Here is a 6,137-nt window from a genome sequence, read left to right on the forward strand (position 1 = left end):
ACCACTTTACTTAGCAATGGAAATTTTGGTCTTAATTAGAGAAAATGGAGACTTTTGAATGCACGGTTGTATTGGAAGCCTTGCACAACAGACAGACAAAATAGCCTAGAATTCCCCAATCTGAGGACATCTTAGGAAAAGGATAAGAAACAAAAAACTGGAATCAAATTCCTTGTGTGTCTAATCACACTTGACCAATAAAGCATTCAGTATTTTGATTGACTGAATACTTGACCAATAAAGTATTCAGTCAATCAAAAATTCTATAGTGTCCTATTTACAGTGAAAATGAACATTTTACCAAAATTTTTATTTCTTTTCCAAATGTTACCTATACTTAAAAAGGATGCGAATCTTTTAGAATGGCAGAAGGGTATCAACAAATTTGTATGGGCAGGAAAAAAGCCGAGGGTAAAGATGAAAATAATGCAAGATGTACGTGAGAGAGGAGGATTGAAACTACCTAATTTAAAACTATATTATGATGCAGTGGCATTATCTGTAAATAGTGATTGGACTCATTTAACCATTGATAGAATATTGAATATTGAGGGACACGATCTGGTATTTGGCTGGCATGCTTACCTGTTATTCAACAAAAAATTGGATAAGAATTTTAAAAGTCATATCTTAAGAAAAATTCTATAGTGTCCTAGAGGTGCTTTTTTTTTCAGGGGCAAACTGGACTTTCTGGTTTTTCTTTGACCACGTTTCACTTCTCATCCAAGAAGCTTCTTCATCCCTGTTCTTCAGAGCTGAAGAAGCTTCTTGGATGAGAAGCGAAACATCTTCAAAGAAAACACAGAATATCCAGTTGTCTCTTGAAGAAAAAAAAAGCACCTTTGGGACAACCATGACATGGGTGATGGAGAATCTTCATAGACTTTCAATACAATGACTGAAGGAGAGATCTTTCCTAAGTCTGTTGAACCCAGAGCCTTCTCCATAGAAAGTATTTTCTCTGTCATGAAGACAATTCCTCCAATACATGATGAATCTCCAGATGAATCTCAAAAAAAAAATGGAGCATTGGAGCAAAAAACGCAATTCAATGGTGAGAAAAGGAATGTTTTATAATTAAGCAAGAAAAGTCACAAGGATAGTATAGAAGGAGCCAATAGGAGGTCTCCTCTGGAACGAACTCCCCGTGGAGATTCGAACCCTCACCACCCTCCAGGCCTTCCGCAAAGCCCTTAAAACCTGGCTGTTCCGACAGGCCTGGGGCTAAAGAGCTGTTGCCCCCGTCTCGAATTACTGCACCCCCCTCCCTTGTGATTGTAAGCCGCCCTGAGTCCCCTCAGGGAAAAGGGCGGCCTATAAATTTTAATAAATGAAATGAAAAAAAAAAATGAAAAAATGAATGGTATGACTGTTGTGTGTTTTTAAATTATGTATTGTTATGCTTGTTTTTTTAAACATTTTTGTCTATCCCCCTTCCCCGGTTCGAGTTGTGAGCCACCCTGAGTCCCCTTCGGGGGAAAAGGGTGGCATATAAATATAATAAACTGAACTGAACTGAATAAAGGAGAATATTTGTAGATCAGGGTTGAAATTAGGGTCCTGGGTGCTCTCTGAGCTTGCTTGATTTCTTGCAGACGTTTCATGATCCTAACTAGGTAACGTCATCAGTGCCTAGTAGGGTAATGAACCATCTACAAGAAAACTACCAAGCTCAGAGAACACGAAAGACTTCACAGTCCTAAGCCAGCAAGCTCAGAGAGACTGATGACCCCTCGGAGTAGGAGGTACCTAGCTCAACCATAATAATTTCAAGAGGGATGTTGGAATCTTGGTGCACCATCACTTAAGTACTCGTTCAGTCATCTGAACCACGAGATAGATGGCAAATAAATTAGATGGTTGATTGGTTAGTTGGTTGATTGGATGGATTGCAGCCACCAGAAAAGCCAACAGAGTCCTAGGCTGCATGAACAGACAGAAAGCACCAAGATTACGTGTCTTGGTAAGACCACACTTAGAATATTACATCCAATTTTGGTTGCCGCAAATATAGAAAAGATGTTGAGACTCTAGAACAGTGGTAGTCAACCTGGTACCTACCGCCCACTAGTGGGTGTTCCAGATCCCTGTATATTTGTATATATGTATGTATTTATTATTATTCATTATTTAATTTTCTGATCATTTTTTAAAGGAAAAGTATCATGGTGTCATGGTGTGCAGTAGGAGTTATGCTATAACTGCTTTATAAATTTTATGAAGTAACTTCCCTACTTTATAAATCTCCATTAATATGGAACCGGTGGGCGGTAGAAAATTTTACTACTAACAGAGATACAAAAGTGGGCGGTAGGTATAAAAAGGTTGACTACCCCTGCTCTAGAAAGAGTGCAGAGGAGACCCATAAAGTTGAATAGCGGGCTGAAGGTTGAAACATGAAAAATGGTTGCCGGAATTGGGTATGTCTCTTTTAATGAAAAGAAGGACTAGGGGAGAAATGATAGCAGTGTTCGATATCTCAGGGGCTGTCACAAAGAAGAGGGAGTTAAGCTATTCTCCAAAGCACCTGAAGGCAGGACAAGAAGCAATGGGTGGAAATTAATCGAGAGAAGCAACCTAGAATTAAGAAGGAATTTCCTGACAGTTAGAACAATTAACCAGTGGCGCAAACTGCCTGCAGCAGTTGTGAATGCCCCAACACTGGAGGTTTTCAAGAAGAGATTGGACAACCATCTGTTCAGGATGGTATAGACTACTAGAGTCTCTTCCTTGAGCAGGGGGTTGGACTAGAAGACCTCCAAGGTGCCTCTCAGTCTTAGCATCCTATGATTCTAATCCGCTGATGGAGATTTGGTAGCTCGCTTGTCTTTGTTTCCAAGCGGGGATAATTACAGATCTCAACCTTTTTGCAAAGCTTAATCTGTCCAGCACTAAGGATGGTTATTAAGAGAGCTTTAATCGTCATGCAGTGTTGCTCTTCTAATGAAGATTGCCTCTTGGCATCAAATGACTAGCCAGAGGGGAAAACCCCACAAGAAGACTCTTCATTCTGATAAATACAGCTGGAGTCACTTTTCATTCCAAAACTTATTTGTGTACTTATTTATTTAAAGCATTTCTATTGCCGCCTATCTCTGAACCAACTTCCACTTATGAAACATAGTGGAACTTTTACAGGGAGAAATTTAGGATGTCTATGGAATACGATCCGGTTCTCAACAGTTTATGAACTAAATTTCAATTTTTTTTACATGTATACTGTATCTCCACATTCTCTCACACTGATGTTATCTAGTTGGCTAACGAAACCATCCAGCTTGAGAGAGCAGCAAGAAATCCAGAGTTTAACTTGATCTACATATGTAGCATTCTGAGGTCCTTGGTGCTAAGCTTGGTTTTTTTCTCACCGACGTTTTATTACTTGACTAGGTAACATCACCAGTGCCTCGTTGGGTAATAAAATATCTACAAGAAAACTGCCACTCAGGGAGCACCAAATATCTCAATAATCATCATCCTTTCCACAAACCCCATTCTTTTCTAGCACTGATGATGTCACCTAGTTGGGTCATGAAATGTCTGCAAGAAAACATCCAACCTCAGAAAGCACCAAGGATCCACAGTCGTCCTCCCCCCCGACCCTTCTACCACTGAAGATGTTAGTTGGGTCATGAAAGATTTGCAAGAAAATAACCAAGTTCAGTGAGCACCAAGGACCCCACAGTTCCTCACCTCTCCCTTCTAGCACGGATGATGTTTCCTAGTTGGGTCATGAAACATCTGCATGAAAACCAGCCAGCTCAGGGAGCACCAAGGACCCAACAATTCACCCCTGAACTACAAATATTTTCTACTGAAACATCTACATATATATTATTTCATATTTGGCAATCTGTGTAATAAAATACTCTTTTTTTTGCAGCTGGCCATTTGCCTTATCCCTCAGGCAAATTCACCCATCTGTATGTAGGATAAAATCCAGCCCAGAAAGAAGACATTTAACTCCTTCAACAAGCACCAAGTGATTTTCTAGAAATACAGCTGAAAACAAAACTCTTCTTTTTAACTATATGGCTTCTCTCAGGCAGAATTTTTAATTAAAAACATATGCAAAATACTATCATTTTTAAATGCAGTCACATCCTGAGAGTCCATAATGGATTGTCTGAATTATGAGTATGAAGATTCTTCTCCCTTTCCCCCCCTAACTCTGCAGACTTTGAATGCCAAGTAACCTCTTCTGGTTATTTGCCATAGTTTTTAGGTGAATTGTGGCTGTTGTTAAGAGAATCACATGGCGGTCATTAAACAAATCTGGCTTCGCCCATTGACTTTGCTTGTCACAAGCCGGCTGGGAAGGTCACAAATGGTGAATGCTGCAACCGTCATAAATGTGAGTCGGTTGCCAAGCGTCTGAATTTAGATCACACGAACACAGCGATGCTTCAGCGGGTCTTAAGTGTGAAAAACGGTCATCAGTAACTTTTTTCAGTGCCGTTGCAACTCCAGTCACTAAACAAATAGTTTTAAGTCGAGACCTATCTGTATGCTTTATTTTTATTTTTCAGATCTCAGAAGAAGAATGTGTTTTGGTCTACCAGTGGACTTTGGACGAAGGCCAGCACCCAAGATACATCAGCTGCTGAAGTGCAGGTAGCCCTGGACGTATGACCATATTGGACTGCAAAATTTCTGTTGGGGTAAGTGAAACACTTAAGTGAATCTCCCCCCATTTTATGACCTTTCTTGGTTAATTGAATCGCCGCAGTCAAATTAGTAATACGGTTGTTAAGTGAATCTGGCTTTCCCCTGGATTTTGTCAGCAGGCCGCAAAGGGGGGGATCACACGCCAACTGTCATATATATGAGTCGGTGTCGCCTTAATTTTGATCACATGATCACGTGGATGGTGCCAAGGTTGTAACTGCGAAAAATGGCCCCAAGTTAATTTTCAATGCTGTTGTAACTTTGAACAGTCACTAAATGAACTGCTGAAATTAAAGGACTGCCTGTAGTAGCATAGCTCCACCCTCCATAAGAGTTGGGAGGTAAGGGGGAGGGTGTTGTTCCTATTTTAGAAGCCTGGACTAACAGAGGGCATGACTGACCTGGGTTATGGGAGCTGTAGCACCGGAGTTTGAGTTGAGTATTGTTTATGGAACCAAAAGCAAATCATACTTGGAAGAAATCCTCATTAATTGTTGTGTGACCAGAAACACACAACAATCCTCTGAGGTTCACCTGTATGAGTGAGTTCATGCAACCTTCTGAAGGGTGGGGTACGTGTATAAAACTGTGCGTCATGTGACACAGATAGTCCTCAAACTGACAAACACAAGTGAGCCCAAATTTTCTGTTGCTAAGCAAGAGTGGTTCAGTGGGTTTTTCCTGGAATAGGAATAGGAATGGAATGGGATAGAATAGAATAGGAGTATGAATATGAATTAGGAATGGAATAGAATAAGAATAGAAAATAGTATAGAATAGAATAGAATATTGGAATGGATAGGATAGGATATTTGCCCGCGCATGCACATGTCCGCACATATATTTTATATATTTTATTTTATATATATTTTATAATTCCTTGAGGGGTGGAGTCTGGGCAACTGAATGGAGCTAGTAGTGTTTACTGGCCAGATGCCCTTCCTGTCACTAATGTGGAGCTTTCTTCAGTAGATACATTCTCATTGTGGCCAGAGAGAGAAATACCTGCCTCTATCGTGGATCAAACTCACAGTCTCTTGATAGTGAGACGAGAGTTCCATCTCTAGGCCACCACATCACGGTGTGTGTGTATGTGTGTGTGTGTAAATATGCATAAAAGCGCTTATCCACATGCCTAGTTCACAAGTGTTTCTGCTAAAGTAGTGCGTGGGCATATTATATATGGTTCTCAGGGGTTGCCTTTAATGTGTCTCTATTGAATAAACACAATGGACTTTATATATTTAAAATAAGCCAACAATGGAGGTCCCACACTGGATCAGTGACGAAAACGGCATCGTTGCAAAACCGGCACTTTTTAAAAGATTCACTCAGACTTGAAGGAGCAGGGCAGACCTAGCTCTGTAGATTAGGTCGAAGGGCCTGTCGTGTAAATACGTTTCGATTTTTAATTAGATTTGTTTTTATTCCAGGAAAGGTGACTGACAAAGTACCTGCACATACATGTA

Source organism: Thamnophis elegans, chromosome 3, assembly GCF_009769535.1.
Source record: "Thamnophis elegans isolate rThaEle1 chromosome 3, rThaEle1.pri, whole genome shotgun sequence".
NCBI classification, from domain to species: Eukaryota; Metazoa; Chordata; class Lepidosauria; order Squamata; family Colubridae; genus Thamnophis; species Thamnophis elegans.